Source organism: Siphateles boraxobius, unplaced genomic scaffold, assembly GCF_051911475.1.
Source record: "Siphateles boraxobius isolate OS27281-9 unplaced genomic scaffold, OSU_SipBor_1 6, whole genome shotgun sequence".
NCBI classification, from domain to species: Eukaryota; Metazoa; Chordata; class Actinopteri; order Cypriniformes; family Leuciscidae; genus Siphateles; species Siphateles boraxobius.
In genome coordinates this window covers 39,637,257-39,659,618 of record NW_027509186.1, presented here as the reverse complement: position 1 = coordinate 39,659,618, position 22,362 = coordinate 39,637,257, and the positions used below count along the sequence as shown (strand labels likewise).

General features: G+C 45.0%; 3 protein-coding genes across 3 annotated transcripts in view; all 3 read right to left on the bottom strand.

Moving 5' to 3' along the window:
• LOC143715491 (uncharacterized) overlaps positions 1–22,362 on the bottom strand; it is a 659,702-nt gene that overhangs the window by 483,336 nt on the left and 154,004 nt on the right. The gene's annotated exons all lie outside the window — the stretch shown is intronic.
• LOC143715483 (uncharacterized) overlaps positions 1–22,362 on the bottom strand; it is a 349,601-nt gene that overhangs the window by 207,966 nt on the left and 119,273 nt on the right. The gene's annotated exons all lie outside the window — the stretch shown is intronic.
• LOC143715461 (uncharacterized) overlaps positions 1–22,362 on the bottom strand; it is a 272,811-nt gene that overhangs the window by 163,098 nt on the left and 87,351 nt on the right. The gene's annotated exons all lie outside the window — the stretch shown is intronic.

Here is a 22,362-nt window from a genome sequence, read left to right as displayed (position 1 = left end):
TAATCCATCACTTACGTTGCAAGCGAACTGATTGCACAACCTGATGCTCGAGACAAAATACAGACATCCCGGAAGTCCCGGGAGTCTCCCGCATATTGATTGCGGCTCCCTGATGCCCGCGAATTAGTTCAAACTCTCGAAATCTAGAGCGCGCAAGCAAGAGCGCGCATGCGAGACAGAAGAGACTGCTCCAAACCGTGTAGCGCGCGCGCTCGGCAGAGCGCCTGAGGGAGAGAGACCTTGCGTGTGTGTGCGTACCAGTAAACGCTCCCCGTGACGTAAGCAGACCAACTAATCGATAATGACATTCGTTGACAACGATTTTCATAATCGATTATAATCGATTTTATCGATTAGTTGTTGCAGCCCTAGACGTGACTAGGGCTGGGTACCGAGTTCGGTACTTTTTAGGTACCGACCAAATTGCCTCGATACTACCGAGTACCGAAACATGTCTTATTTTTCGGTACCAAGTTTCAGTACCTAAGTGGTTAATCTCGTCAATGTCAGTGAAACAAACATGCAGCATGATTGGCTGCGGCGGAAAAACACTAGTTTACCTGGCTGCCCAGAGACGTGCCTCTGCCTCGTCGCACGTGAGGCTGTAGTGTGTGTGTATGTGTGTGTGTAAGCGTCCAACCCAGATAGATAGAAAATATGTAAAAATGATCAAAAGTGTACCCATGTACCCGACTCGATGCCATAAGCACACAATGCAATATTTTCGACAAGATATTTGCTGCCAAGACCGGCAACACGGTAAATCTGCACTTAAAAGCGCACAGAATACACTCGAGAGTAGAACGTTTATCAGCCTTCGACTACAAGAACTGGAGCGCGTCACATATAAACCAAAACTCAGCTTATAGGATAGGCCTACTTGCCTCACAGACATGAGAAATAGTTTCATGTTACATACGAGTTACATATCGTTTCAAATGAGCTTTACAGAAAATGCATGTGTCTAAATTACAATTTAGAGTGATCTGTTATCAGGGGTGACTGTAATGCAATTCAATTAATTTTCATTCAGTTTCATTGTTAAACAATATATTAAGTTAAGGCAGAAACAATGAGCTCATTGAAGTAAAGAATACATGTTGTTAAATGATTAGGAAACATAGAAAACTTTAGCACTGGTGCTTTTTTACAGACTCAAAATATGAGTGTAAAAAATAAAAGGTTTTTTTTTTAGGTAATGTTATTGTCACGTGTAGGAGAGAGGACCCAAAAGCAAAGGGCAGTTTGACAAAGTTTATTAGTTCAGGCAAAATAACACAGGTGGCACATAAGGCGAATAAATCCAACTGAAGAAAGTCTCATCCAAAGGAAAACGGAAAGTCTCTCAGTAATAGAACAGAAATGTACGGTCAGGACCGGCAACGGGAAATCCCCGGAGGATGAGACAGGCTGGGTCCGTAGAGAGCACGGGAACGCCAATCCTTGACCACTCACGTTAGCTGAAGAAGTAACAAAGCAGAGACGAGGTAACACGGTAGACAGATTGAGGCACGCACCAGACAGGACACGACACGACAGGGCTTGGTTCAGCAGGTACACAGGTACGTAACCTATGGCAATAATCTGACAAAGAACAAAGGACAGGGAAGACTAGAAATAGAGAGTCTAATCAGAGAAAGAGGGAACCAGCTGGGGAGGAGAAGAGGGAGAGTGATGAGGTGATGAGAGACAGCTGAGAGCGGCAGAGATAATGAATGGGAATGTGTGTGTGTAAATGGATGTAATAAAGAGTGTGACCAGGAGAGGGTGGTAGAGTGTAAGAGGAGGATACCGGGATCATGACAGTACCCCCCCCCTCAAGGAGCGCCTCCTGGCGCAACGGAGGAGGAGGACTGGCGGGAGCGGTAGAAGTCATCGATCAACGAGCGGTCCACGACGTCCCGGGAAGGAATCCAACTTCTCTCCTCAGGACCGTATCCTTCCCAATCAACCAGAAACTGATGACCCCGACCCCGGGGGCGCACGTCGAGAAGTTTGCGAACCCTGTAGATGGGAGCGCCTTCAACACGGATAGGGGTAGTGACAGGACGGGGAGGAACACGAGTAACGGGTTTAATACATGATACGTGAAAAACCGGGTGAACGCGTCGAAGATTGGCAGACAATTTGAGTCTGACTGAGACAGGACTGAGTATCTTAAGGACGCGGAAAGGCCCGATGAATTTAGGGGCCAGTTTACGCGAAGAGGATTGGAGAGGAAGATTAAGGGTAGACAGCCAAACCCTCTGCCCAACGGAATAACGGGGGCTTTTGACACGACGTCTATTAGCGGCCCGCCGGGTGCGAGCACGAGACTTCAATAGAGCAGACCTGACCCCTCTCCAAGTACGCTTAGCACGTTGAATGAAGGCTTGTACCGACGGCATCTTAGAGTCTGTATCTTGTGACGAAAAAAGCGGAGGCTGGTAGCCGAGACAACACTGAAAAGGGGATAGACCAGTGGCAGAAGACGGAGCGGAATTAAGTGCGTACTCCGCCCAGGGGAGCTGCTCTGACCAGGAAGCCGGATTGCGGAAAGCGAGGCTACGGAGAATGCGACCGATTATCTGGTTTGCTCGTTCGGCTTGGCCATTGGTCTGTGGGTGAAAACCGGAGGAGAGACTAGCCGACGCTCCAATAAGGCGACAAAACTCCCTCCAGAACAGGGAAGAGAACTGGGGACCCCTATCGGAAACGACGTCGGAGGGAAGACCATGTATCTTAAAGATCTTGTCGACGACAATCTGGGCGGTCTCCCTAGCAGACGGGAGTTTAGGTAAAGGAATAAAGCGGGCGGTCTTAGAAAAACGATCAACGACAGTAAGTATCACGGTGTTCCCCTCAGAGGAGGGGAGACCCGTGATAAAGTCCATGGCGACGTGAGACCATGGGCGAGACGGTAACGGAAGGGGACGCAGCAACCCGGCCGGGGGAGAATTACCAGATTTAGTCTGAGCGCAAACGGCACACGAAGCGACGAAACGGCGAATGTCGCGCTCACGAGAGGGCCACCAGAACCTTTGGCGGACCGCGGCGAGCGTGCCCCTAACGCCGGGATGGGCAAACAGTTTGGATGAATGGCCCCACTGAAAGACCGCGAGACGAGCAGAAGGAGGAACGTACAAAAGACCCTTAGGACAAAGACGAGGAGTAACGGCGTGGGCCAGAGAGCGCTTGACCAAACGTTCTATTCCCCAGACAGCTGCGCCCACCACCACGCCCTGAGGAAGGATCTCCTCCTTATTGGGAACAACCTCTGGGGAAGCAAACTGTCGCGAAAGAGCATCAGGCTTCAGGTTCTTAGACCCGGGGCGGAAGGAGATGGAAAAATCGAAACGCGTAAAGAAAAGTGCCCAACGAGCCTGACGAGCGCAGAGCCTCTTCGCGGAACGAATGTACTCTAAATTTCTATGGTCCGTCCAGACAACGAACGGGACTGAGGCACCCTCAAGCCAGTGACGCCACTCTCCGAGAGCTAAACGGATGGCCAATAACTCGCGATTGCCAACATCATAATTTCGTTCGGCGGGCGAAAGACGATGCGAATAGTAGGCGCAGGGATGAACCTTCTCATCAGAAGATGAGCGTTGGGAGAGAATAGCTCCAACGCCCACCTCTGATGCATCAACTTCAACAATGAACTGTCTAGAGATATCAGGAGTTCGTAAGATCGGGGCGGAGGAAAAAAGGGACTTGAGGCGATCAAAAGCTGTCTGAGCCCCCTCCGACCAGGAAAATCGGACCCTGGCGGACGTGAGGGCAGAGAGAGGGGCGGCGATCTGACTAAAGTTACGGATAAACCGACGATAAAAATTTGCAAAGCCTAAAAAACGTTGAAGAGCAACGCGCGACTCAGGCACTGGCCATTCCGTGACCGCACGGACCTTGGAGGAATCCATGCTAACGCCCTCAGCGGAAATTACCGAACCAAGAAATGAGATGGACTGCGCGTGGAAGGTACATTTCTCGGCCTTAACAAACAGTCGGTTCTCGAGGAGACGTTGGAGAACTTGTCGAACGTGTAGAGTGTGTACTTGGAGAGAGGGAGAGAAAATTAAAATATCGTCAAGGTAGACAAAAACGAAAATGTTCAACATGTCTCTGAGCACGTCGTTAATTAACGCCTGGAACACGGCGGGAGCGTTGACCAGCCCGAAAGGAAGAACGCGATATTCAAAGTGTCCTAAGGGGGTGTTAAACGCCGTCTTCCACTCGTCCCCCTCCCTAATGCGGACAAGGTGGTAAGCATTACGAAGATCTAGTTTAGAAAAGATCTTGGCCCCCTGCAAGATTTCGAAGGCAGAAGACATGAGAGGCAAGGGATAACGGTTCTTGACCGTGATGTCATTCAAGCCTCGATAATCTATGCAGGGGCGTAATGTACCATCCTTCTTTTTAACGAAGAAAAAACCCGCACCGGCAGGGGAGGAGGAAGACACAATGGTACCAGCTTCGAGCGAGTCAGAAAGATACTTCTCTAGAGCTTCGCGTTCGGGGGCGGAGAGAGAGTAAAGTCTACCCCGGGGAGGGGTGGTGCCAGGAAGGAGGTCGATAGCGCAGTCATACGGTCGATGGGGAGGAAGAGAAGTGGCCCTGGAACGACTGAAGACCGCTCGAAGATCATGGTACTCCCGCGGGACCCCGGACAAATCACCCGGCTCCTCCTGAAAGACAGAGACAGAAGAGACAGGAGAAACAGCAGACATCAAACACTTGACATGACACGACAAATTCCATGAAAGAATTGAACCTCTAGACCAGTTAATCTGAGGATTATGCTCGACTAACCAGGGATGTCCTAAAACAACAGGGTTAAAAGGAGAATGCAAAACTAGAAAAGAAATTGTCTCTTGATGATTACCAGAGATGGTGAGACTCACCGGAGCAGTGGCAAAGCGCACTCTAGAGAGGATACTACCATCAAGGGCGTGGACAGGGGTGGAGTCTTTACGTTCAATGAGGGCAATCCCCTGTTCTCGAGCCCAAGTCTCATCCACAAAATTTCCCTCGGCTCCCGAATCGATCAAAACCGGACAGGAGGTGGAAAACCCTGGCCAGCGGAGAAGAGCAGAGAAAGTAGTGCGTGCGCGTGACGGAGGGTCTAGGGTTGAAGCGCTCACCAGTAACCCTCTCTCTACTGGTGAGCCTTGGCTTTTACCGGGCAGGAGGCGACACGATGGGAGGCGGAAGCGCAGTACATGCAGAGACGAGCCGTTATACGGCGCTGGCGTTCGGCCGCGGAGATTCGTAAACCACCCAGCTGCATAGGCTCGGAGTCAGTGAAAAGCGGCGGTGTAGAAGAGCGAGCCGGGGTAGAGAAAAGTGCCCTCTCAAGGCTGCGGCTGCGGCGGCGCATGTCGAAGCGCCTCTCCACACGAATGGCCATATCAATAAGAGGATCCAGTCGAGTGGGTGATTCACGGGCGAGGATCTCATCCTTAATGTCAGCATTGAGCCCTTCGAGGAAACGGGCTACTAACGCAGACTCGTTCCAGTCACATGAAGCAGATAAGGTACGAAATTCAATCGAAAAATCTGCTGCTGACCTTCTCCCTTGACGAAGCGTAGACAAAGGACGGGAAGCCTCCGCTCCGAATGCAGAACGGTCAAAAACCCGCAGCATCTCCTCCTTGAAGGAGGAATAACGGCTGAGACAGTCAGCCTCCGAACTCCACACAGCTGTTCCCCACTCCCGCGCCCGGCCAGCCAGCAAGGAGATGACGAAGGCGATGCGAGAGCGATCCTCAGCGTATGTGGAAGTCTGTAGTGAAAAGACAACCTCACACTGAGTCAAAAAGGATCTACATTCCTTGGGCTCACCGGAATAGCACGGCGGGTTGTTCACTCTCGGCTCAGGCGTGTCACGGCTTCTAGAGGTGGAGGATTCCACTCGGAGGTGATTAAGCTGTTGTGAGATATCGGTCATGCGAGTAGCAAGAGAATCCATGGCATGGTGAGCGGCGGCCAGTTCATCCTCATGACGGCCCAGCATGGCTCCCTGGATCTCAAGTGCAGATTGAAGAGGACTCTCCCTTGCTGGGTCCATTTCTGGTCAGATTATTCTGTCAAGTGTAGGAGAGAGGACCCAAAAGCAAAGGGCAGTTTGACAAAGTTTATTAGTTCAGGCAAAATAACACAGGTGGCACATAAGGCGAATAAATCCAACTGAAGAAAGTCTCATCCAAAGGAAAACGGAAAGTCTCTCAGTAATAGAACAGAAATGTACGGTCAGGACCGGCAACGGGAAATCCCCGGAGGATGAGACAGGCTGGGTCCGTAGAGAGCACGGGAACGCCAATCCTTGACCACTCACGTTAGCTGAAGAAGTAACAAAGCAGAGACGAGGTAACACGGTAGACAGATTGAGGCACGCACCAGACAGGACACGACAGGGCTTGGTTCAGCAGGTACACAGGTACGTAACCTATGGCAATAATCTGACAAAGAACAAAGGACAGGGAAGACTAGAAATAGAGAGTCTAATCAGAGAAAGAGGGAACCAGCTGGGGAGGAGAAGAGGGAGAGTGATGAGGTGATGAGAGACAGCTGAGAGCGGCAGAGATAATGAATGGGAATGTGTGTGTGTAAATGGATGTAATAAAGAGTGTGACCAGGAGAGGGTGGTAGAGTGTAAGAGGAGGATACCGGGATCATGACAGTTATATGGATGAAATTGGTATCGAAAAAAGTATCGTTCAGGAACCGGTATCGAAGTCAAGGTATCGGTATCGGTATCGAAAATTTTGTTACGATACCCAGCCCTAGACGTGACTCATGTAATGTAACCTTAGCCTAATAATTATTTTACTGTCATTGTGAGGGGACAAGACACATTAACCAGGCTACCTGTGGGATCTTAAAAGCATTGAAAAATAATCTCAATTTAAGGCCTTACAAACCTTGAATTTGGTATACAAAGTCTTGGATTTCATTACAAAAGTATTATATATTTTTTGCCTTTACTAGGATTTACTAGGATTAAGTTCACCATAACAAAATTAACTGTAACTAAAGATTCATGCAACGTTGAGTGCACCTCGCACTCCACGTCATAGCAGAAAGCGCGAAAGCGTGCGCACCGTTACGGTTATGGTTACTAGGCAAGTGAGTTACAGAACAAGATAGTAACTAGGGATGCACCTAGGGCTGGGTATCGTAAAAATTTTCGATTCCGATATCTTGACTTCGATACCGGTTCCTGAACGATACTTTTTTCGATACCAATTTTATCAATATAACATTACCTAAAAAAAAAAAAACTTATTTTTTCATTTTGTTGACTTTTTTACACTCATATTTTGAGTCTGTAAAAAAGCACCAATGCTAAAGTTTTCTATGTTTCCTAATCATTTAACAACATGTATTCTTTACTTCAATGAGCTCATTGTTTCTGCCTTAACTTAATGCATTGTTTAACAATGAAACTGAATGAAAATCAATTGAAATGCATTACACACAGTCACCCCTGATAACAGATCACTCTAAATTGTAATTTAGACACATGCATTTTCTGTAAAGCTCCTTTGAAACGATATGTTTTGTGAAAAATGCTATACAAATAAATGTGAATTGAATTAAATATAGGCTACTGGGGTGCGGGATATATGCCTCACGCTCAGCACACATGAAGCTTGCGCAAAGCACTGGCAAAAGTAGCCTAATGATCATGGATGTGTCGGGAAACGATAGCAAGGAGATATTTAAATTGTTTATTAATGAACAAGTGTTTAAATACGTGTTAGCTGCAAAGATGATTATCGCGAATTTGCGATGCTGACTCGTCATCCCCGCAGTAGTGAACGCGCGCGCGTGCCTATATGGATTAGGTAATCAAACTATTTATTTCTAATTGTTTTGTTTAAAAGTAGACATATTTTGAACATATATAGAACTATTTCTCATGTCTGTGCGGCAAGTATCCTATACGCTGAGTTTCGGTTCATTTGTGACACGCTCCAGTTCTTGTAGTCGAAGGCGGATAAACTTTCTACTCTCGAGTTTATTCTGTGCGCTTTTAAGTGCCTTATCAGATTTACCGTGTTACCGGTCTTGGCAGCAATTATCTTGTCAAAAATATTGCATCGTGTGCTTATGGCATCGTCGGGTAGCCTACATAGGTACACTTTTGATCATTTCCACATATTTTCTATCTATCTGGGTTGGACGCTTACGCTTAAACAACACACACACACACACACACACACACACTACAGCCTCACGTGCGACGAGCCACGTCTCTGGGCAGCCGCGTAAACTAGTGTTTTTCCGCCACAGCCAATCATGCTGAATGTTTATTGTTTAACTGACGTTGACGAGATTAACCACTTAGGTACCGAAACTTGGTACCGAAAAACAAGACATGTTTCGATACTCGGTATTATCGAGGCAATTCGGTCGGTACCTAAAAATTACCGAACTCGGTACCCAGCCCTAGATGCACCGATGTTCGGCAACCGAAATTATTCGGCCGAATAAGTAAAAAGTTTTTGAAACAATGACGTTTTTGATGACGCGATCAAATAGTAACCAGCGTAGAGTGAGAGGCGCGCGCTTTATAAATGCAGCCAACATGCCCCCTTTGAGCAGATAACAAAAGAGAAGCTCATCTGATGCGTCTGTGGCAGACGTTATACCCTTACTTGCAGCACTAAAGCGTCTTTTAACCCTCTGTAGTTGACAAACGCGCCGCTGCGTTTTGCTGGATTTTTTTCACATAGCAGCAAAATAGACTTAAATACTCCGTCATTTATGGTCACTTAAATGCAGACTTAAGAAATATGAAGAATAAACTGTTAAATGTCTACTTGTGTCCACTTACAATCGAAACAAAACTGTGCTTTTGTAAAATAAAGAAAATAAACAGGGTGTGCTTTCTGCCTCTCCTTCTCCGTTAACTTTTTTTCGCGAGCACATCTCTAAACTTAAACAAAACTCTGCCATTACTAGTCACACAGGCAAAAGCAATATATCTTTATAATCATTTAATTGTCTACTTTTAAATGATCTAATTTAAAACGAAAACAAATATTCTCTGTTTATGTAATCTGTATGAAAAGAGAGAGAGATGTCAGTCGTTCTCATGGCAACTCCTTATCTGCTAATCGCCACGGAGAGCGCGCGCTATATCGAAATGATCTGAGGCAATCCATGCAAACCTGTCAACACCCATGATAAAGTGTATGTAAACCATGTCTTATGTGTAGGACAGTTATTCATTTGTTGTGGGTTCATCCACATTTTTTTTTTCACTTTTCAATACACTTTTTTTGTTACATTCTTTCAGCAGTCAGTTATAGGCCTAACATAGGCTATTCAAGAAGGGGGGCTTAAAAGATGGCCAAATAAAAATACATTTTTTATTTTACTAATTTATTTTTTTAAGTTATATTGTGCTTTGTTTAAATATCTGCAGGAATGTTAAAAAAAAATCAGTGTTAAATAAATTGTATTTTTGCAATTTGATTCTTTTCTCTGAAAAGCAAGACAAAATAGTAAAAAAAGCATATTTTTACTATTTAATTAAATGCAATGGTGAAAAAATTGGCAAAATAAATGGAAAAAATGTTGAAACACCACGTTCAGTGTTCGGCCTTCGGCCAAGCGTTTCATTATTATTCGGCTTCGGCCAAGAATTTTCATTTCGGTGCATCCCTAATAGTAACGTTAGCCAAGCGTAGTTTGTCGTCTGAAATAGGAATGTCTTCTGAAAGTTTCAGTTTAATCCGCTGTGGCCACAAATGCCAGAATTCAATAATTTAACCCCCAAATCAGAGCTTTTCTGTTAAAAGAACTTGTTTTCTACCCGGTCTTTTCAATACTAGCCTGCAACCATGCGCGCGCGCTCTCTTCACAGCTCAAGAAGCGCGGATGATCTGAAAACACAGACAAGCTGGAGTTCAGCAATCTTCATTTGAGATTTTCAACTTAAATTGAAGTGTCATTCAGCCGGTCTGTGTTCTGTCACGAGCCGCTTGCGCTGTTTGTGCGAAAAAAAATGCAGGCTGATATCCAGCAGTGTTTTTAATGTTGATGCAATGTTTCCCGAATATCAACACCATTTCAAATGTGACATTGATTTTATACAACAGTTAAAAAACAAAACAAAAGGGTAACATTAAGTGATTTACTACATTTATAGGCTTATTGTTATTGCTCTATTTTGCAACGAAATCTGTGGCTTTGAACGAATCGCGAGATTCAATGAATGACTCGATGACTCACACATAAAGACAATGAGTTACCGCCACCTACTGGCGATTTTAATATAATATTTTTATTAATATTAAACGATTTTTAACATTGCCTATTTATTGAACATTGTTTTATTTAAGGAATTATTTATTTTTTAAAGGTATTACAAAAAGTAAAAAAATTAAATGGAAAAATTGATTAAAGGGGGCAAATATTGTCCCTTAATGGAAAAGGTGTGACTGCAGTCTAAGTGGAAGAGGGCACTCTGAAAAATTTGTTATGCAATTCCAACTCCAAAAATACATCGACCTGTTGGCAGAAAAGCGCATACATAAACGTGTTCCGTTTTTTTTACACTTCCGTTATTAAAATAAACCTAAAAATTAACTTAATACAGCATATTTTCACTCTTTAATGCAGAGACCTACCTGATTGACTCTCTCCAGTCACGGGCTGTTCTGACTGAGCCGGTCCATTACAAATGACGTCACTCACAGAACGAACTCAAAATATTATTCATAAACAAAAATATATTTTTTCCTTCTGTCGGCACAGCAAAATAAAGATGATATACATTAAGCAAAAAAGAATTTCGCAAAAAAAAACATTTTAAAGCATTTCAGTTTTCAAAAGCATAATTGTTTCAGAATCGGAACAGTTACAAAAAAAACCCTTCTCAACACTAAAAATTCATTATTTGCACACACTTGCAACTTACTACAGCAGTTTAACCCTTAAAATCAAGAAAACAATCAACTCTATTTTTCAGTATGGTTAACATTTTACAGCTTTTATTATTTTCTAACTACAGCAAATGACTCGTGTACAATCAGGAAATAATATAGTCAACATTGGTTAAGTAAATAACATGAATATGTCTTATTCAAAATGCAAATAATTATTATAATATATATATATATATATATATATATATATATATATATATATATATATATATATATATATATATATATACAGGTCCTTCTAAAAAAATTAGCATATTGTGATAAAGTTAATTATTTTCCATAATGTAATGATCAAAATTAAACTTTCATATATTTTAGATTCATTGCACACCAACTGAAATATTTCAGGTCTTTTATTGTTTTAATACTGATGATTTTGGCATACAGCTCATGAAAACCCAAAATTCCTATCTCAAAAAATTAGCATATTTCATCCGACCAATAAAAGAAGTGTTTTTAATACAAAAAAAAAGTCAACCTTCAAATAATTATGTTCAGTTATGCACTCAATCGTCAATACTTGGTCGGGAATCCTTTTGCAGAAATGACTGCTTCAATGCGGCGTGGCATGGAGGCAATCAGCCTGTGGCACTGCTGAGGTGTTATGGAGGCCCAGGATGCTTCGATAGCGGCCTTAAAATATATGAAAGTTTAATTTTTATCATTACATTATGGAAAATAATGAACTTTATCACAATATGCTAATTTTTTGAGAAGGACCTGTATATATATATATATATTATATTATTAAATATATAATTATAGGTCAGTCAGGTCACCTTCATATATATATTTTAACAATATAGATTGTTTCAAAGCAGCTTTACAGTGATAATAGGAAATTAAAGTAACAGAGATTGTTTTGGCTTTACAGCAACTCTAGAATAAAGTTATTGTCCAGCTAAAGTTAGTTTTGATCAGTGGTTCTCAACTGGGACATTTTACCATGGTCATTAAGCTGCAACTGAGTGTGTGTATGTGTACACACACATGAACACGCACATAAAATTAGCCTATAAAATTAATAAATTTGGTTTTGAGAACCAAATAAATTTATTTCACAAATATGGTTCATACACTCAAATAACACACGAATAATAAGAATGTAATAACAGTATAAATGTAAGGCTTTTAAAGTACCAAACTACACTGTAAAAAAAATCAGCCTTAAATTTAAGTACAATCAACAAGTCATTTGAACTTAAATTACATTAAACTGACTTAAATTGCATGTTGTATAACTTAAAAAATAAAGTAACTTATTTTGATGAGTTGAAGTCATGTAAAAACATATGTTGTCGACTTACAGATCATGTAGTTTTTTGTTAATACAAAAAAGTTGGTAGAGCCACCAAAAATAAAATGTACAAAATAATACTAACATGAACTATTAATGAAACATAAGGAAACTTCTTGAACATCATTCCTGCATGCAAATCCTTCCCAGTTAACACACTAAATTACATAAGTTATTGGTACTTTTTGGTAATTTCATCACTTACTAATTGACAACAGAACTACGACACTCCGTGCGTCATTTATTATTATTTATAATGAAGTGATAATATACAGCGCGCCGTATTTGCAGTATAATGGCTGTTTAGGGTATGGACCAATCAGACACATACTAATTATTCATTATATACAAAGGTTTATGAAACTCCTCACACAGCCCAAATGAACAAACACAAGGGCAGAAACAGTGTCATGTTACAGGGCATGATAAGGAGATTTTACGACCTCCGAGGAATGTGGCCACATACTCAAGAGAGAGACTATGAAACAGAAACCCTCTTTAAAACAGACTTTGCTGCATTAATCATAGACTAACTGATCTATAAATGAACATGCATAAAACTGTGAAAGAAACAGTGTAAATGGTTTACTGTCTCGTGTACTATTAGGTATATATTATGGTATGTATCCTGGTATACAACCAACTAACGATCAATGTAACCTCACCTGTATCATGCCTCCTACCTAATTAATCCTCATTTAATGACTCACACTTTGATGTACATCACCTTCTTCTAGAATGCAGTGTGGATGTGTTATAGCTATCTGAGCATTAATGAAGGTATAATCATGCTAGGGACAAAGATCCGTAAATCAACTAAGAGCCACTTTCCCTCTCAGACATGTCACCTTTCTGATTGGTCGAGTTCAACCCTTAGGGGAGGATCTTTTCCAGGCCTTATTAGAGACAGTCCACATGTGACCTCCCTCTCTTAGTTCTTTCATCCAGCCGCAACACTGTTCTGGTGATTCTGGGGAACCCCCTCCCCCTCCACGGGGGCCCCAGGGCCCAGCAGGCCTCGATTCCAACCAGATATGGGCTCAGGCAGGAGAGAGATGACTCTCTCACAAAGAACCAAGGACAATCTCGAGAGTTTTGGAACAAAGACTCCAAACAACAACGACTCCAATCACCCATCCTTCCGACTTCCTCACTTCTCCTGGGTGCTCGGCGTGGCCTCAACAGAGTCCCAGGCCTTGACCAAACCAGCCATGCGTTCCTGGAGAAAGAGAACGCTCAACCAACTTCCACTTGACACTGCCGGAACCATCAACGGCTTCAATTTTCAACAACTTCAAGAATTGTTCCCATTACAAATGCAAGTATTAAATTCAATGAAATGTGAAAATGCAATTCTGATGGTTCTTCTCATAGACCCTCTTCCGGTTTCCAATTTCATCCTATCACTAACCTATTTATGTATTCATGTGTGTATGTTGTTTAGTTTATTTATATTCATATAAAGATCTATATTTGGTTAATAAAACTTGCACATAATATGTATTTGGTTCTGTTTTGTTTGCAATACAAGTCACTTTACGATCACGGTTTTTGCTACTGGCTCAAAGTACTGTACAGGCGAAGAAATAATTATTCTTCTGTGGCCATGGAAGATACCCTTTTCTTAGAATAAATTAATAATCAAAAGAGTTCGTTGGAAGAACTGATTAATTGATTGTAATATTAATTCAGCCACATCAAGTTAATCCAATTAACTGACCCAAATATTTATAATTATTAATAACAAGATATTATTGATTATTAATATTTCCAAAAAGCTGAGTTCCTTACAGCTGACAACAGTGACAAGACAGGAAAGTGTGTATTCCTAAGGTGAGAGACTTTTTATTTCATGACAAGTTATGAAAATAACATTATAATAATGACAATAATGTGACCGCAGATACTGAATCAGGAAAACAACTCGGTTACTAACGTAACCTCGGTTCCCTGAGAGGAGGGAACGAGTATTGCGTAAGTAGCTTACGCTATGGGAAAACTCCTTTTCTCGAGAATATTGAAGTCTTTATGTAAAACGCATTGCAGCTGCACAGCAGACAGCAATGAGCGAAGGAGCTCGGTCACTGGCTGTGCTGCGGCAACTTGCTCGAACCAATGATGGGGTGACTCTGAATGCGCGACCAATGAGCGCGCCTCGCGCCCGCGCGCGTCAGAGCCCGCCAAGATGGGCGTGGCCAAGAGCTATATATTGGGCGCCCCATCATGAGAGTTCTTTAGGTTAAAACGACTGAAGCGAAATAACCAAGCACAAGCACGCCAGCTTACGCAATACTCGTTCCCTCCTCTCAGGGAACCGAGGTTACTTTAGTAACCGAGTCGTTCCCTTTCGAGAGGTCTCTCCTATTGCGTAAGTAGCTTACGCTATGGGAACACCATGCAAAACGCTGTGCGTGCTGAACTTCGCCTTATGATAGCCAGAGGCAGGTGCCTGAGCTAAAAGCAAAGTTATCATCCAACCAGCCGGCAGAGGCGAGCTTTATATGTGGGAAAAAAGTAAAGAGCGGCCAGAAGGCGCTCAGTGTGACACAAGCACATACATAATCTAGATACGAACTCATAGTTCTACAGCACATTGGAATGCATTGTCGGGACCTGTAGGTTGTAAAACCTGATAAATGTGGACGGTGAGGCCCAGCCTACCGCCGCACAAATATCCTCGATCGGTATCCCGCTCGACCACGCCCAGGAAGAAGCCACAGTCCTGGTGGAGTGTGCTTTGACTCCCCAGGGGCATTGAAGTCCCTTGGCTTCATAAGCCAGAGCTATAGCCTCAACTATCCAGTGAGAGATTCTCTGCTTTGAAACGGCGGAACCCTTCGTACGGCCGCCAAAGGATACAAACAGTTGTTCTGTCTGTCTGAATAGGGCAGAACGCTCCAAATACACTCTGAGAGCCCTAACGGGGCAGAGTAGGTTAGCGTCGTGTTCGTCTGCTGGAGACGATAGCGCAGTTAGGGAGATAACCTGTGCTCTGAAGGGAGTGGTGAGCACTTTAGGAATATACCCATGTTTTGGCCTAAGGACGACCCTGCAGTCGTTAGGTCCGAATTCCAAGCAGGCAGCGCTTGCCGAAAGCGCGTGCAGATCGCCCACTCTATTGACAGAGGCGAGTGCCAGCAAGAGCGCAGTTTTAAGCGACAGCTGCTTAAGGTGCACGGTTCGGAGTGGTTCGAACGGGGGCCCTTTAAGAGCGTCTAGGACAGTAGCTAGGTCCCAGATCGGCACTGAGGGGGGGCGTGAAGGGTTCATCCTCCTAGCGCCCCTTAGGAAACGAATAATTAGGTCGTTTCTTCCCAATGGACGTTCCATCACAGGGTCGTGTGACGCTGTGATGGCCGCCACATATACTTTGAGCGTGGAGGGGGAGCGGCCCGCCTCCAGAAGCCCTTGTAGAAAAGCGAGTACGTTCGTAATCTCGCATGTTTCAGGGTTCAGGCCCTCGGCGTTACACCAGTCACTGAACACTTTCCATTTCTGGGCATATAAGCGTCTCGTGGAGGGCGCCCGCGCCTCAGCGATGGTTTTTAGCGCTCCACTCGTGAGGTTCCTGGGAACCCGTTGAGGGGCCATGCATGAAGGGCCCACAGATCGGGGCGGGGATGAAATATCATCCCGCTGGCCTGACTGAGGAGGTCTGGCCTCAGTGGAATCGGCCGTGGTGCAGATTGCATTTGCATCAATTCTGGAAACCATGTTTGGTTCTTCCAGGCGCACTGCGGAGCACTGCGTTTTTCTCCTCTCTGACCCGACTGATGACCTGTGGCAGCATCGCGATCGGGGGAAAAGCATATAAGGGGCGGCTCGGCCAGCTCTGGGCGAGCGCGTCCGTGCTTTTCGTGAAGAAAAGAGAGCAGTGTGCATTCTCCTTGGAGGCGAAGAGGTCGACCTCCGCCTCGCCAAAGATTTTCCATAACCACTGAATCGTCAGCGGGTTGAGAGCCCATTCTCCTGGGAGAATCTTGTCTCTGGATAGCATGTCTGCCCCTTGGTTCAGCGCGCCTGGCACATGCGCTGCTCTCAGCGAGCGCAAGTTGTGCTGGGACCATAAGATGAGTCTCCTGGCCATTGTAATGCATGGAGCTCGACCTGAGTCCACCCTGGCGATTTATGTACGACACTACCGTCATGTTGTCCGTTCGGACCAGGACGTGTTCGTTTTTTAGATGTGGAAGCAGGGCTCTGAGAGTCAAAGCGACCGCTTTCATCTCCAGACAGTTTATGTGTAGGCGCTTCTCCGTGTTTGACCAAAAGCCGGAGACAGGCCTGCCCTCGTAAAGGGACCCCCAACCTATTTTGGAGGCATCTGTTGTGATCATCTTTCTCCTTGTGTTCACACCCAGGCTCACGCCTGACTGGTACCAGTCGGCGGCTTTCCAGTGCGTCAGGGCTTTTATACAGCCGTGGTTCGCTCTGATTAAAAAGTGGCCCGAACGCCACGCGTGAGCAGGGACATGGCTCTTTAGCCAGCGTTGGAGAGGACGAATATGCAACAATCCTAGCTGGAGTACGGCTGATGCTGAGGCCATGAGACCCAGCATCCTCTGAAACCGCTTGACGGGGGCGCGCACGCCCACCCTGAAGGATGTTGCAAGGCGCCGGATGGTGAGCGCGCGCTCTGATGAGAGACGAGCTGTCATTTGCATCGAGTCTAGAACTATTCCCAGGAAAGAAATCTTCTGGCAGGGAGATAGTATACTTTTTGCAAAATTTAGTCTTAGACCCAGGCATTCTAGATGGCTGATAATCCAAGATCTGTGTGTTATTAACTGACTCTCTGATTGTGCTAGAACCAGCCAATCGTCGAGATAATTCAGTATTCGCACTCCCCTTCGTCTCAAGGGGGAAAGTGCTGCATCCATACATTTTGTGAATGTACGGGGAGCCAGGGACAGGCCGAACGGGAGTACTGTGTACTGGTAAGACTGTCCCTCGAAAGCGAATCTCAGAAAAGGCCTGTGATGAGGCGCTATTGGAATGTGAAAGTAAGCATCTTTCAGATCCACTGAGAGAAACCAATCTCCTGGGCGTACTTGCGCGAGGATATGTTTGGTTGTTAACATTCTGAACGAGCGAATCATTAGTGCTTTGTTCAGGCGTCTGAGATCTAGGATGGGGCGGAGACCGCCATCCTTTTTCGGGACGAGAAAATAGCGGCTGTAAAAACCTGCCCCGCTCATATAGGGGGAAACAGTTTCCACAGCGCACTTTTCTATTAATTTGCGCACCTCGTGGCGTAGAACATGCGAACACTCCTTTCTCACTTTCCTCTCGACCACAGTCGTAAAACGTGGTGGTCTGCGAGCGAACTGGAGCGAGTATCCGTGTTTTATTATATTCAACACCCATTTTGGCATATCTGGAATGTTTTCCCATGCCGCTGCGTGTACAGATATGGGCTGAATATGGGCTAGGGGCGGGCCGCTGTGACGTAGGGACCCGGCCAGCGAATTGCCTGAGCTCGTGGCTCTCAGAGGCGCGCGCGCGCGCTGAGCAGCCGAGTGAATGGGCGCGTGTGTGATTACTACAGGGCGCTATGTCTGTAAGACTCGCAGCCTGAGCGGGGGTTGTGTTTGACACTGTAGGGACAGTGTTTATAAGTGGGGGTGCATAGACAGTGGTAGGCACACGCGTCACTTTTATAATGTTTCCCGCTTTTACTGGGGATTAATTCATAACTGTGTGAACAGTGCTTGTGTGTAGTGGTGCGTACATGACCCTAGGCACGTGATCTACATCCATGGGGCGTGCAGCCTGAGCTGGGAATGAATTTGGCACTGTTTTGACAGTATCTGGGAATGCACACTTTGTGGACATGTGAACCCTTAGTGACACAGGCAGAAAAAGACTCTTTTTGTGTTTTCTGTGTGTCGCCGTAAAAACGGCGTTTGTTTGCAGGTGACCGAGCTCTGTGACTGGCCCATTGACTGCTGTATAGACATTTCCAGCCGCCTGTACGGGGCCTGGGTAATGTTTGAGATTTTGCAGAGAGAGTGGTCCGGCTTTTGCGAGACACGCACTCTCTCTTCTCATTCCTGTGGCTAGGAAGGCTTTCTAGGCTCAGGGTTCAGCACGATCCTTGCCCGAGGACCCCGTCGCTCAGGAGGCGGCTTGCGGTTGTGGGAGCGCGAGCGTCAGTCTGAGGCGCGGGCTGAGAGGCGGTGGGGGCTGCTCTAGCCCGCTGCGGCTGTGGCGGCCTGTCTGCTCTGCGATGAGCTGGAGCGTTTAGGCAGGAAATGGCGCATAGCTTGTGAAGCTTTCTGGGCCTCAGTGAAGCGTTCGGCGAAACCTTTAACTGCCGGTCCAAACAGCCCGCTGGTGGAGATAGGCGCGTCGAGAAACGGGGCCTTATCCACGTCTTTCATCTCCGTCAGAGTCAGCCACAAATGGCGCCCGAGAACACTCAAATTAGCCATGGCGCGGCCAATAGACTGGGCGGTGGCCTTCGTGGCTCGCAGGGCTATGTCAGTCGCGCTGCGTAAGTCCTTGAAGGCTTCGGGTTCGGTGCCAGACTCGTCCAGGGAGCGGAGAAGCTTGGCTTGGAACACTTGAAGTACCGCCATTGAGTGAAGCGCTGACGCAGCTTGGCCGGCGGCGGCGTAGGCGCGACCAGCGAGAGCCGAAGTAGTGCGGCAGGGATTCGAGGGGTGGGAAGCCTTGGCTTTCCATCCGGTGGTGGAGGGCGGGCAGAGATGATTGGCCACGGCGGGGTCGAAAGTGGAGCCCGGCCAGTCGTCAGATGCAGCGTCGATGGACAAAGAGTCATCTACTCCCCCGTCGTCCTCGGACGCGCCGAAAGTCACAAGGCCCACCGCTCTGCTAGAGGGGTGTGGGTCCGGCTGAGTGAACTGAACCGGCGGTGGGGAAGACACGAGCGGCGGTGAAGCACGCGGAGACTGGCTCGGCGTGACGTCACTGAGCTCAGGTTCAGGAAGCCTCTGTGAGCGGCGCTTTTTCTTAACACGCGGCTCCAACAGAGGGGTGTCGGCGATGGGCTCGCTCGCGGTGAAAGCGGCGAAGCGAGCCCGCGGTGCGGAGAGACCCAGGTCGTCACTTTCCGGGCATCCGCCCTTGGTCAAAGCAGCTTCTGCGTGGTCCCGGCCCAGGCAGCGAGCGCAGATGATGTGACGATCCCCGTCTGGAAGAAGGTCTCTGCACGACGCGCAGGAAGGCATTTGGAACAACGCCTCAGAAAATTGCTCTTTTACAAATGTCGCGGGGCGAACAGATGTAAATACTTGCGTGTAGCGCGCCGGATGGCTCAGTAGGATGGCGTTCGAAGGCGGCTGAAGATGCCGACGTCCTCGTAGCAATCCCGCTGGTATGCTTTTCCACGGCGGCGAAGGCTTTCAATAATCCGGAGGATCCAGCGAAGAAGGTGTTCGCTGAAGGAGATTAAATCTAAAGAACTCTCATGATGGGGCGCCCAATATATAGCTCTTGGCCACGCCCATCTTGGCGGGCTCTGACGCGCGCGGGCGCGAGGCGCGCTCATTGGTCGCGCATTCAGAGTCGCCCCGTCATTGGTTCGAGCAAGTTGCCGCAGCACAGCCAATGACCGAGCTCCTTCGCTCATTTCTGTCTGCTGTGCAGCTGCAATGCGTTTTACATAAAGACTTCAATATTCTAGAGAAAAGGAGTTTTCCCATAGCGTAAGCTACTTACGCAATAGGAGAGACCTCTCGAAGGGGAACACGTTTTCCTCAGTTGCTTTAAACAGGGTTCGTACAGACTCTGTCAAATGAAATTCCAGGACTTTCAAGGACTTTTCAAGCACTACTTTTTTGGATTTCAAGGACTTCAATTAGCACTTATCAAACAATATCTTTATTATTATTTTTATTCATTTAATTTAATTTTTTTACTCAAATTAAATATATATGGTATCTGATGTTTCACTTCATAGAGGTCAATCCATCGACCAGCGCTGTCAGGCATGGGAAATCCCCATTGAAAGCATATTGAATATATGATTGACCTGAAGAATGAAAGTTGTATTATATACTTATCATATACTTAAGATCATGCTCATAGCCATGAGAAATAGCTCTATATCTCAGATGGACTGCAGTGTTGATTTAGCGTGAAACAATGTATTTTTTCAAAAACAAAAAAATCACAATATTTTGAATTAGGGATGCACCGATACCACTTTTTGTAGAACGCGATATCGATACCGTAACCGATCCCTGAATTTTCACTGCGTTTGTAATTTTTAAATGTAATAGTAGATAAACCAAAAGAATATAAATCATATTAGTTGGCTTAATTTGTTCATCAAATATATATTTCTTTCAATTATTTTCATGCTTAAGCCTGCTAAAATGCATTGTATGAGCTTCTGTTACCGTACATTCTATTGCTCTATCATATTTTATCTTTCATTGAATAGCACAGCACATATGTAGACTAGAGCAGCTCAAGAAGGGTCAGTGCTGAGGATTGGGTCAGTGGTACAAATGTTTAGACATCAGTGAAATATCAATTATTTAATCAAATCTTGATACTACAACAAAAACTAATTAATCAGGCTAATTAGTGTGAATTTAAAACATTATTCAAGGTAAGCAGTCAGCAACAAAATAAGAACGAATAATCAACTTACAAATAAATACAATACAACAAAGAAAGGCTACAAATGAATAAACAGTGTTTTTAGAGTTTTTCGGGTAGATCTAACAGGTACAGAAATTTGAATAAAGTAGCCTAATCAAATGTGAAAAAATTGCATAGCCTATTCATTACTGGATAAATTAAATATAGATGCATCTTTTTGTAAAGTTGAAAAGGGTAACCTATTTACTCGCCAAGATTTTTTACATAATTTTGTGTGAATTCGTCCGTACAACGTGAAAGACAATTTAATTCAGTATTCGCGCGCGGAGACGCTGCTTTGCGGGGCACGCGCTGATGTTTGCGTTCATGGAACTTCTTGACTGTAAACGTCCAGTATTAATGTAGGGAATCACTCGTTATACATAAATCAGGTAACAGTTCATGTTTTACTTTACTTACATATACGATTTAGTTTCCATCCAAATAACACGTGCTGAGTGAACGATCAGCAATCAAGAGCATTCAACAGAACTGCGCTCTCTCTCGACAGTTAACGTGAATAATAAGCTAACGTTACATGCCTCGTTTTATTTTCTTTGCCATTGACATCCGACTGAACTACAAACCTTCCACTGATGTCTGTTTAAAGGGATGTACTAGACCAGCTTGCGTGTGTGTCTGTGCCACTGCGTGCTCAATCCACTGTGCGGTTTTCTCTGATCAGCTCACGCACCACAGCTGTGTTATATACCTGGTAGGCCTATCGGTTGTTGGTATCGGAGTATTTTTACGAGTACATGAGCTCGGTATCGGTGCATCCCTATTTTTAATAATTCTAGCACTTTTCAAGTACTTCTTGAAAAATATGACTGTTTTCAAGGGTTTTCCAGGACTTAAATTTCAAATTCAAGTACTTCAAGCACTTTAAGCACCTTTTTCGAACCCTGTTTAAATGAGTCTGACAGAAGTCTCAATAGCTTTCATGCTAGTCTTTCAAAATAAAACCTCCCATCAGAAATAGATCATAAAATTAAGTTTGTTGTTATTTCTTTGACTGTAAACTCCAGACCCTCTTGAAACGGTCTTGCGACCCACCAGTTGAGAAACACTGAAATAGCAACATGACATCATGACTTTGCGTAAACATACACGCCACTTTCAAGTCAAGTGGCGTGTTATCTATACGCATTTTGAGCTATCCGCGTGTATGTCCACGCCGAAATCTTTTGCGTGTATGTCTACGCCATTAAATGTCCGAGTGATTCCGCGTGTATGTGTACGCCGTTAAATGTCCGAGCGAAACGAAGCAAAATCTATATCTACATCTGTGGAGCGATCTTTTTTTTCCTAGGATGGTAGGAGAACACTCATAAATGGTATTAACCCCAGTGACGGGTAGGTTTAGGGACGGGGTTGGGGTAGGTCATATATCTATATATACATAATACAGTAATATAACGTTAAGTCAAAGGCGTTGATAAACACGCTGAAAAGCGATTATGCGTGTTGATAGCACGCCAAAAATGGAAATACGAATTGGCGTGTCATACATAC